This window comes from Loxodonta africana, chromosome 23 (genome assembly GCF_030014295.1).
Source record: "Loxodonta africana isolate mLoxAfr1 chromosome 23, mLoxAfr1.hap2, whole genome shotgun sequence".
Lineage (NCBI taxonomy): Eukaryota > Metazoa > Chordata > Mammalia > Proboscidea > Elephantidae > Loxodonta > Loxodonta africana.
Genome location: NC_087364.1, coordinates 42,653,039 through 42,665,539, shown reverse-complemented (window position 1 = coordinate 42,665,539; position 12,501 = coordinate 42,653,039).

Genomic DNA, 12,501 nt, shown 5'->3' with positions numbered 1-12,501 from the left:
TAATCTTGAAAATCCCAAGAAATACAGCATCCTCAATGTGTTTCTTAAATTTGACTTACATGTATTACAGGAGAATGTTCTACAATTGAGTTGAGAAAAAGAAATGTGTAAATAGCAGCTAATTTCTGAGAGTAAAACCTGAATATATATAAATTTTACTATAAAATATATGGTTCGGGTATAGTAGCCTTTTCTCTGAGAGTAAATTTATGGTGTGTTATTCAATGAATATGAATATTCTATTGGTTTAACAGAATTTCAGTTAAATTATTGTCAAACCATTTCCTCTGCAGGAAGCAGTTTCTTAATTCAGGGAATTATAACTTCCTTTTGTTCATCTAATGAGAAATTTAAGAAAGCATGAATGCCCCCTTAGTTTTCTCTCTCTCTTTTTTTTAATCGTACTTTAGATGAAGGTTTACAGAACAAACTAGTTTCTCATTAAACAGTTAGTGAACATATGGTTTTATGACATTGGTTAACAATCCCAAGACATGTCAACACTCTCCCTTCTCAATCTTGGGTTCCCTACTACCAGCTCTCCTGTCTCCTGCCTTCTAGTCTTCACCCTTGGGCTGTTGTGCCCCTTTAATTTCATTTTGCTTTATGGGCCTGTCTAGTCTTTGGCTGAAGGGTGAACCTCAGGAGTGACCTTATTACTTAGCTAAAACTCTGTCTGGGGGCTATAATCTCAGGGCTTCTCCAGTCTGTCAGGCCAGTAAGTCTGGTCATTTTTATGAGTCAGAATTTTGTTTTACGTTTCTCTCCATCTCTGTCCGGGACCCTCTATTGTGATTCCTGTCAGAGCAGTCAGTGGTGGTAGCCAGGCACCATCTAGCTGTACTAGACTCAGTCTGGTGGAAACCATGGTGGATGTGGCACATTAGTCCTTTGGACTAATCTTCCATTTGTATCTTTAATTTCCTTCATTCTTCCTTGCTCTTGAAAGGGTGAGACAAGTGGAGTATCTTAGATGGCCACTCACAGGCTTTTAAGACCCCAGGCACTACTCGCCAAAGCAGTATGTAGAACATTTTCTTTATAAACCATTTTATGCCAATCGAGCTAGATGTTCCACGAGACCATGGTCCCCACAGCCCTCAGCCCAGCAATTCCGTTCCTCAGGGAGTTTGGAAGCTATGGAGCTTCCATGACCTTGCCTTGTACAAGTTGTGTTGGCTTCTCCAGTACTTACCTTCACCAAAGTTACCACTTACCTATTGTCTATTTAGTGTTTTTCCATTCCCACCCCTCCCCTCCCTCATAACCATCAAAATTGGTTTCTTTTTGTGTATAAACCTTTTCATGAATTTTTTTAGTCTTGATCTCATGCAATATTTGTCCTTTTGTGATTGACTTACTGCACTCAGCATAATGCCCTCCAGATTCTTCCATCTTATGAGATGCTTCACAGATTCATCATTGTTCTTTATCATTGTGTGATACTCCATCCCGTGTATGTAGCATAGTTTGTTTTTCCTTTCATCTGTTGATGGGCATCTAGGTTGTTTCCATCTTTTTGCTTTGGTGAACAATGTTGCAACGAACATGTGTACACATATGTCTGTTCATGTGACAGCTTTTATTTCTCTAGGATATGTTCCTAGAAGTGGGATTGCTGGATCGTGTGGTATTTCTATTCCTAGCTTTCTAAGGAAGCGCCATATCGTTTTCCAAAACGGTTGTATCATTTTCCATTCCCACCAGCAGTGCGTAAGAGTTCAGATCTCCCCACAGCCTCTCCAACATTTGTTATTTCCTGTTTTTTTGATTTGTGCCAGTAATGCCAGGGTGAGACGGTATCTTATTGTAGTTTTGATTTGCCTTCCTCTAATGGCTAGTGATCATAAGCATTTCCTTATGTGTCTGTTGGCCACTTGAATGTCTTCTTTGGTGAGGTATCTGTTCATTACCTTTGCCCATTTTTTAATTGGATTTTTTTGTCTTTTTATTGTATAGGTGTTGGCTTTGTTGTCTGATTTGTAATAGCCAATTTTTTTTTTCTCCCAGTCTGCAGGTTCTCTTTTTACTTTTTTGGTGAAGTCGTTTGATGAGTATAAATGTTTAATTTTTAGAAGGTCCCGGTTATCTAGCTTATCTTCTGGCGTTTGTGTGTTTTTGGTTATGGTTTGTACACTGTTATTGCCATGCATTAGGGCCTCTAGCATTGACCCTATTTTTCACTTCTATGAGCTTTATAGCTCTTGGCTTTATATTTAGGTCTTTGACCCATTTGGAATTAGTTTTTGTGTATGGTGTGAAGTATGTGTCCTGTCTCATTTTTTTGGGGGGATGACAATCCAGTTTTCCTAGTGTCATTTGTAAAAAAGGCTGTCTTTTCCCCATTTGATGGACTCTGAGCCCTTGTCAAAGATCAGGTGACCAGAGGTGGATGGATTTACATCTCGGTTTTCAATTCTGTTCCATTTATCAATGTTTCTGTCTTTGTACCAGTACCAGGCTGTTTTGACTAACATAGCTATACAGTAGGTTCTGAGGTCAGATAGTGTGAGTCCTCCTACTGTATTTTTTGTCATCAATAGTGCTTTACTTATCTAGGGCTTCTTCCTATTCCATCTAGAGTTGATGATTAGTTTTTCCATGTCTTTAAAGAATGTCGTGGGTATTTGGGCTGGGATTGCATTGTGTTTGTAAATCGCTTTAGGTAGAATTGCCATTTTTGCAAGTTAAGTCTGCCTATTCATGAGCATGGTATATTCTTCTGTTTCTGCAGAACTCTTGGTTTCTTACACTAGTTTTTTGTAGTTTTCTTTGTATAGGTCTTTTACATCCCTGGTTAGATTTCTTCCTAAATATTTCATTTATTTATCTTTTTTTTAAAATTAAATTTATTAAGCTTCAAGTGAACATTCACCATTCCAATCAGTCTGTCACATGTAGGTTTACATACATATTACTCCCTTTTCCCACTTGCTCTCCCCCTATTGAGTCAGCCCTTTCAGTCTCTTGTTTCCTGCCAATTTTGCCATCTTCCCTCTCTCTCTATCTTCCCATCCCCCCTCCAGTCAAGAGTTGCCAACACACTCTCCAGTGTCCACCCGATTTAATTAGCTCACTCTTCATCAGCATCTCTCTCCCCCCCACTGACCAGTCCTTTTCATGCCTGATGATTTGTCTTCGAGGATGGTTCCTGTCCTGTGCCATCAGCAGTTCTGGGGAGCATTGTCTCTGGGGTTCCTCTAGTCGCAGTCATATCATTAGGTATGGTCTTTTTATGAGAATTTGGGGTCTGTATCCCATTGGTCTCCTGCTCCCTCAGGAGTTGTCTGTTGTGCTCCCTAACAGGGCAGACATCGATTGTGGCCGGGCACCAACTAGTTCTTCTGGTCTCAGGATGATGTAGGTCTCTGGTTCATGTGGCCCTTTCTGTCTCTTGGGTTCTTAGTTGTCGTGTGACCTTGGTGTTCTTCCTTTGCCTTTGCTCCAGGTGGGTTGAGACCAATTGATGTATCTTAGATGGCCGCTTGTTGGCATTTAGGACCCCAGGCGCCACAATTCAAAGTGGGATGCAGAATGTTTTCATAATACAATTATTTTGCCAATTGACTTAGAAGCCCCCTCAAACCATGTTCCCCAGACCCCAGCCCCTGCTCCGCTGAACTTTGAAGCTTTCATTTTATCCCGGAAACCTCTTTGCTTTTAGTCCAGTCCAGTTAGGCTGACCTTCCTTGTATTGAGTGTTGTCCTTCCTTTCACCCAAAGCAGTTCTTATCTACTGATTGATCAATAAAAAGACCTCTCCCTCCCTCCCTCCCTCCCCGCTTTGTAACCACAAAAGTATGTGTTCTTCTCCGTTTTTTCTATTTCTCAAGATCTTATAATAGTGGTCTTATACAATATTTGTCCTTTTGCCTCTGACTCATTTCGCTCAGCATAATGCCTTCCAGATTCCTCCATGTTATGAAATGTTTCAGAGATTCCTCACTGTTCTTTATCGATGCGTAGTATTCCATTGTGTGGATATACCACAATTTATTTACCCATTCATCCGTTGACGGACATCTTGGTTGCTTCCAGCTTTTTGCTATTGTAAACAGAGCTGCAATAAACATGGGTGTGCATATCTCTGTTTGTGTGAAGGCTGTTGTATCTCTAGGGTATATTCCGAGGAGTGGGATTTCTGGGTTGTATGGTAGTTCTATTTCTAACTGTTTAAGATAACGCCAGATGGATTTCCAAAGTGGTTGTACCATTTTACAATCCCACCAGCAGTGTATGAGAGTTCCAATCTCTCCGCAGCCCCTCCAACATTTATTATTTTGTGTTTTTTGGATTAATGCCAGTCTAGTTGGTGTGAGATGGAATCTCATCGTAGTTTTAATTTGCATTTCTCTAATGGCTAATGATCAGGAGCATTTTCTCATGTATCTGTTGGCTGCCTGAATATCTTCTTTAGTGAAATGTGTGTTCATATCCTTTGCCCACTTCTTGATTGGGTTGTTTATCTTTTTGTGGTTGAGTTTTGACAGAATCATGTAGATTTTAGAGATCAGGCGCTGGTCTGAGATGTCATAGCTGAAAATTCTTTCCCAGTCTGTAAGGGGTCTTTTTACTCTTTTGGTGAAGTCTTTAGATGAGCATAGGTGTTTGATTTTTTGGAGCTCCCAGTTATCAGGTTTCTCTTCATCATTTTTGATAATGTTTTGTATTCTGTTTATGCCCTGTATTAGGGCTCCTAGGGTTGTCCCTATTTTTTCTTCCATGACCTTTATCGTTTTAGTCTTTATGTTTAGGTCTTTGATCCACTTGGAGTTAGTTTTTGTGCATGGTGTGAGGTATGGGTCCTGTTTCATTTTTTTGCAAATGGATATCCAGTTATGCCAGCACCATTTGTTAAAAAGACTATCATTTCCCCAATTGACTGACACTGGTCCTTTGTCAAATATCAGCTGCTCATATATGGATGGATTTATGTCTGGGTTCTCAATTCTGTTCCATTGGTCTATGTGCCTGTTGTTGTACCAGTACCAGGCTGTTTTGACTACTGTAGCTGTATAATAGGTTCCTAAATCAGGTAGAGTGCAGCCTCTCACTTTCTTCTTCTTTTTCAGTAATGCTTTGCTTATCCGGGGCTTCTTTCCCTTCCATATGAAATTAGTGATTTGTTTCTCTATCCCCTTAAAATATGACATTGGTATTTGGATTGGAAGTGCGTTATATGTATAGAGGGCTTTTAGTAGAATAGACATTTTTACTGTGTTAAGTCTTCCTATCCATGAGCAGGGTATGTTTTTCCACTTAAGTATGTCCTTTTGAAGTTCTTGTAGCAGCGTTTTATAGTTTTCTTTGTATAGGTCTTTTACATCCTTGGTAAGATTTATTCCTATGTATTTTATCTTCTTGGGGGCTACTGTGAATGGTATTGATTTGGTTATTTCCTCTTCGGTGTTCTTTTTGTTGATGTAGAGGAATCCAAGTGATTTTTGTATGTTTATTTTATAACCTGAGACTTTTCCAAACTCTTCTATTAGTTTCAGTAGTTTTCTGGAGGATTCCTTAGGGTTTTCCATGTATATGATCATGTCATCTGTAAATAGTGATAACTTTACTTCCTCTTTGCCAATCTGGATACCTTTATTTCTTTGTCTAGCCTAATTGCCCTGGCTAGGACTTCAAGCACGATGTTGAATAATAGCGGTGATAAAGGGCATCCTTGTCTGGTTCCCATTCTCAAGGGAAATGCTTTCAGGTTCTCTCCATTTAGAGTGATATTGGCTGTTGGCTTTGCATAGATGCCCTTTATTATGTTGAGGAATTTTCCTTCAGTTCCTATTTTGGTAAGAGTTTTTATCATAAATGGGTGTTGAACTTTGTCAAATGCCTTTTCTGCATCTATTGATAAGATCATGTGGTTTTTATCTTTTGTTTTATTTATGTAATGGATTACATTAACGGTTTTTCTGATGTTGAACCAGCCTTGCATACCTGGTATAAATCCCACTTGATCAGGGTGAATTATTTTTTTGATGTGTTGTTGGATTCTATTGGCTAGAATTTTGTTGAGGATTTTTGCATCTATGTTCATGAGGGATATAGGTCTAAAATTTTCTTTTTTTGTAATGTCTTTACCTGGTTTTGGTATCAGGGAGATGGTAGCTTCATAGAATGAGTTGGGTAGTATTCCGTCTTTTTCTATGCTTTGAAATACCTTCAGTAGTAGTGGTGTTAAGTCTTCTCTGAAGGTTTGGTAGAACTCTGCAGTGAAGCCGTCTGGGCCAGGACTTTTTTTTGTTGGAAGTTTTTTGATTACCGTTTCAATCTCTTTTTTTGTTATGGGTCTATTTAGTTGTTCTACTTCTGAATGTGTTAGTTTAGGTAGGTAGTATTTTTCTAAGAATTTATCCATTTCTTCTAGGTTTTCAAATTTGTTAGAGTACAATTTTACGTAGTAATCTGAAATGATTCTTTTAATTTCATTTGGCTCTGTTGTGATGTGGTCCTTCTTGTTTCTTATTCGGGTTATTTGTTTCCTTTCCTGTTTTTCTTTAGTCAGTCTAGCCAATGGTTTATCAATTTTGTTAATTTTTTCAAAGAACCAGCTTTTGGCTTTGTTAATTCTTTCAATTGTTTTTCTGTTCTCTAATTCATTTAGTTCAGCTCTAATTTTTATTATTTGTTTTCTTCTGGCGCCTGATGGGTTCTTTTGTTGCTCACTTTCTATTTGTTCAAGTTGTCGGGACAGTTGTCTGATATTGGCTCTTTCTTCTTTTTGTATGTGGGCATTTACTGATATACGTTGACCTCTGAGTGCTGCTTTTGCTGTGTCCCAGAGGTTTTCATAGGAAGTATTTTCATTCTATTTGCTTTTTAAGAATTTCCTTATTCCCTCCTTGATGTCTTCTATAACCCAGTCTTTTTTCAGGAGGGTATTGTTCATTTGCCAAGTATTTGATTTCTTTTCCCTAGTGTTTCTGTTATTGATTTCTAGTTTCATTGCCTTGTGGTCTGAGAAGATGCTTTGTAATATTTCGATGTTTTGGATTCTGCAAAGATTTGTTTTGTGACCTATTATGTGGTCTATTCTAGAGAATGTTCCATGTGCACTAGAAAAAAAAGTATATTTTGCAGCAGTTGGGTGGAGAGTTCTGTATAAGTCTATGAGGTCAAGTTGGTTGATTGTTGTAAGTAGGTCTTCCGTGACTCTGTTGAGCTTCTTACTGGATGTCCTGTCCTTCTCCGAAAGTGGTGTGTTGAAGTCTCCTGCTATAAATGTGGAGGTGTCTATCTCACTTTTCTATTCTGTTAAAATTTGATTTATGTATCTTGCAGCCCTGTCATTGGGTGCGTAAATATTTAATACGGTTATGTCTTCCTGATCAATTGTCCCTTTTATCATTATATAGTGTCCTTCTTTATCCTTTGTGGCGGATTTAAGTCTAAAGTCTATTTTGTCAGAAATTAATATTGCTACTCCTCTTCTTTTTTGCTTATTATTTGCTTGATATATTTTTTCCATCCTTTCAGTTTTAGTTTGTTTGTGTCTCTAAGTCTAACGTGTGTCTCTTGTAGGCAGCATATAGATGGATCGTGTTTCTTTATCCAGTCCATGACTCTCTGTCTCTTTATTGGTGCATTTAGTCCATTTACATTCAGCGTAATTATAGATAAATAAGTTTTTAGTGATGTCATTTTGATGCCTTTTCATGTGTGTTGTTGGCCGTTTCATTTTTCCACATACTTTTTTGTGCTGAGACTTTTTCTTAGTAGATTGTGAGATCCTGATTTTCATAACGTTTAACTTTATGTTTGTTGAGTCGTTACGTTTTTCTTGGCTTTTTTCTTGAGTTATGGAATTGATATTCCTTTTTGTGGTTACCTTATTATTTACCCCTATTTTTCTAAGTAAAAACCTAACTTGTATCCTTCTATATCGCCTTGTATCACTCTCCATCTGGCAGTTCAATGCCTCCTATATTTAGTCCCTCTTTTTGATTATTGTGATCGTTTATCTCTTGATTTCCATGATTTCCTGTTATGTGTATTATTTTGTTTATTCATTTATTTTTTTAAATTAGTCTTAATTTGTTTCTTTTTGTGCTTTCCCTATTTGAGTTGCGTTGATATCAGGACGTTCTGTTTTGTGACCTTGTATTGTGCTGGTACCTGAAATTATTGGTCATCAGGCCAAACAATCTCCTTTAGCATTTCTTGCAGTCCTTGTTTAGTTTTTGCAAATTCTCTAAACTTGTGTTTATCTGTAAATATCTTAATTTCTCCTTCATATTTCAGAGAGAGTTTTGCTGGATATATGATCCTTGGTTGGCAATTTTTCTCCTTCAGTGTTCTGTATATGTCGTCCCATTCCCTTCTTGCCTGCATGGTTTCTGCTGAGTAGTCTGAACTTATTCTTATTGATTCTCCCTTGAAGGAAACCTTTCTTTTCTCCCTGGCTGCTTTTAAAATTTTCTGTTTGTCTTTGGTTTTGGCAAATTGATGATAATATGTCTTGGTGTTTTTCTTTTTGGATCAATCTTAAATGGGGTTCGATGAGCATCTTGGATAGATATCCTTTCGTCTTTCATGATGTCAGGGAAGTTTTGTGTCAGGAGTTCTTCAACTATTTTCTCTGTGTTTTCTGTCCCCCCTCCCTGTTCTGGGACTCCAATCACTCGCAAGTTATCCTTCTTGATAGAGTCCCACATGATTCTTAGGGTTTCTTCATTTTTTTTAATTCTTTTATCTGATTTTTTTCAGCTATGTTGGTGTTGTTTCCCTGGTCTTCCAGAAGTCCCAGTCTACATTCTAATTGCTCGAGTCTGTTCCTCTGACTTTCTATTGCGTTGTCAAATTCTGTAATTTTATTGTTAATCTTTTGGATTTCTACATGCTGTCTCTCTATGGATTCTTGCAACTTATTAATTTTTCCACTATGTTCTTGAATAATCTTTTTGAGTTCTTCAACAGTTTTATCAGTGTGTTCCTTGGCTTTTTCTGCATTTATCCTAATTTCATTTGTGATATCTTGAAGCATTCTGTAAATTAGTTTTTTATATTCTGTATCTGATAATTCCAGGATTGTGTCTTCATTTTGGGAAAGATTTTGATTCTTTTGTTTGGGGGGTTGGAGAAGCTGTCATGGTCTGTTTCTTTATGTGGTTTGATATGGACTGCTGTCTCCGAGTCATCACTGGGAAACTCATGTTTCCAGGTAATCAGCTAAAAAAAAAATGCACTCAGATCCCTATCTGAATTGTCCCTCTGGCTCCGGGTATTCGGATGTTAATGGAGTCGCCTGGGGAGGGTGGGGGAGGGATCAGAGAGCTAGGAGTGTAGCACCACAGAATATAGAGCTGATCCCCGCGTTCACGCTCTGCCCCCGTCCGCCAAAATTCTGGCGGTACGGCTCCCCAGCTGGGGCGGTACTCTCCCCACTCTGAGACCAGTCACTTCCTCCTGGGGACTTCTCCCTCCGGTGCCCCGCACCTCTTGAGCGAACTGGGTGGGCGTCGCCCTCACGACCAGGTGGGCCCGCCCCCTGGGTCAATTCAGGGGAATATAACTGATCCCCGCACTCACACTCTGCCCAGTCTCGCCATTATCCCAGCGGGACGGCTCCCCGGCTGGGATGCTGCTCTCTCTGCTCCAAGACCCGTCACTTCCTCCTGGGGATTTCTCCCTCCGGTGCATCGTGCCGCACTCTCTAATTGGGTGGGCGTCCCCCGCAAGAATGTCTGGGCCCCCCTCGGGGTCGCTTTAGGGAAATATAGCTGATCCCCACGCTCGCGCCACGCCTGCTTCCCCCCAAACTCCCGGCGGGACGGCTCCCCGGCTGGGACGCTGCTCTTCCCGCTCCAAGATCTGTCACTGCCTCCCGGGTGCTTCTCCCACCGGCTACGCCGCTATGCCGCCTGCGCCAACCAGCTAGACTCCCTCCCCAGATGGGTTCGGGGGGGTAGGGCTGGGCCCCTTGTCTGTGCCGTCTGCCCCCCTGGGCTCTGCCCCAGATCGGGCTCCAAAGGTCACCTGCCTGGTACGCTGGCTCCTAGTTCTGAAAACGATCGCTGTGTGCCCGTATTTGTTTGTTCTCCGTCTCTAAGTCTGTGTTTGTTGTTCAGAGTTTGTTGATTGTTATGTATGTGATCGATTCACTTGTTTTTCCGAGTCTTTGTTGCAAGAGGGATCCGCGGTAGCGTCCACCTAGTCCGCCATCTTGGCCCCGCCCCTAAATATTTTATTTTTGCAGAGCTATTATTGTTTTCCTGATTTCCTTTTCATTGTTCTCTTTCTTGGTGTATAGGAATCCAACTGATTTTTTTTTATGTTCATCTTGTATTCTGCTATTCTGCTGAATCCTTCTTTAGTTCCAATAGTTTTCTCGTGGAGTCTTCTGGGTTTTTTATGTATAGTATCATATCATTCACAAATAGGGACAGTTTTACTTCTTTATTTCCAATTTGGATACCCTTTGTTTCTTTCTCTTGCCTTACTGCTCTAGCTAGAACTTTCAGCACAGTGTTAAACAGGAGTGGTGATAAAGGGCATCCATGTCTTGTTCTTTTTCTCAAGTGCAATGTTTTCAGCCTCTCTCCATTAAGAGTGATATTGGCTGTTGGTTTTATACAGATGCCTTTTATTATGTTGAGAGATTTCCCTTCTATACTTATTTTATTGAGAATTTTTATCAGGACTGGGTGTTGGGCTTTGTCGAATGTGTTTTCTGCATCGATTGAGATGATCATGTGATTTTTCTTTCCTTTTATTTATGTGGTAGGTTATGTTGATTGATTTTCTGGTGTTGAACCAATTTTGCCTACCTGGTATGAATCCTACTCAGTTGTGGTATATTATATTTTGATATGAAGCTGAATTCTATTGGCTAGAATTTTGGTGAGAATTTTTGCATCTACATTCATGAGAGCTATGGGTCTATAATTTTATTTTCTTGTGGTGTCTTTTCTTGGTTTTGCTATCAAAGTTATGCTGGCATCATAGAATGAATTCAGAAGTATCACTTCCTTTTCTATGTTCTGAAATTATTTGAGTAGTACTGGTGTAAGTTCTTCTCTGAATGTTTGGTAGAATTCTCCAGCGAAGCCATCTCAGCCAGGGATTTTTTTTGTTAGAAGTTTTTTGTTTTTGTTTTTACATTTTCAATTGCTTCTCTTGTTATGGGTCTTTTCAGATTTTCAACATCATATTGCATTAGTTTGGGTAGGTAGTGTGTTTATAGAAATTTATCCATTTCCTCTAGGTTTTCAAATTTGTTGGAGTATAGTTTTTCATAATACTTTGTTATGATCCTTTTTATAACTGTTGGGTCTGTTGTAATGGCCACCGTTTCATTTCTTATTTGGGTTATTTGCATCCTCTCCTGTTTTTCTTTTGTGAATTTGGCCAACGCTTTGTTGATTTTGTTGATCTTTTCAAAGAACCAACTTTTGACTTTGTTGATTCTTTCTATTGTTTTTCTAGTCTCTATTTCATTTATTTCTGCTCAGATCTTTATCATTTCCTTTCTTCTGGTGGCTCTGGACTTTTTTTTTTCTGATCTCTTTCTATTTGTTTGAGTTGTGTAGCTAATGCTTTGAATTTGTCCCTTTCTTCTTCTTCTTTTTTTTTTTGATGTGTGCATCTGTTGCTATAAATTGACCTCTGATAACTGCTTTTGCTGTGTCCAAGACCTTTTAGTATGATGTGTTGTTATTCTCATTTGATTCTAGGGATTTTTTTATTCCACCTCTGATTTCTTTTATTACCCAGTGCTTTTTAAGCAGGATGTTATTCAGTTTCCACATTTTTTTTTTCTTGCCCTTCATGTTATTAATTTCACCTTAATTACACTGTGGTCAAAGATACTCTGTATCACCTTAATGTTTTGGGTTTTGTCAAGCATTGCTCTGTGGCCTAAGATGTGGTCTATTCTGGAGAATGTTCCATGTGCATTGGAAAAGAATGTATAATTTGCAGCCATTGGGTGGAATGATCTATATCTATCTATGAGATCAAAGTTGGCTGATTTTGCCCTTTAGCTCTTCTGTATCTTTGTTGAGCTTCTGTCTAGATGTTCTGTCCTTTACTGAGAGTGGTGAGTTGAAGTCTCCTACTAAAAAAAATTTTTTTTTTTTTACTATTATTGTGGAACCATCAATTTCTCTTTTCAATGCTGTTAGAGTTTGTTTTATGTATTTTGGAGCCCTGTTATTGGGTGCATAAGTGTTTATTATGGTTATATACTCATCTTCTTTGTCTTTTACGGTGGATTTTGTTTTAAAGTCTATTTTATCTGAGATTAGTATTGTCACTTCTCTTTTTTGGTAGATATTTGCTTGATATATTTTTTTTCTGTTCTTTGATTTTTAATAAATTCATGTCTTTGTTTCTAAGGTGTGTCTCTTGTAGATAGTATATTGATTGATACTGTTTTTTTATCCATTCTGTCACTCTGTGTGTCTTTATGGGTGAATTTAGGCTGTTTATATTCAGTATAATTATTGATAGGTGTGATTTTATTGCTGACATTTTGTAGTGGTGCTGATGTTT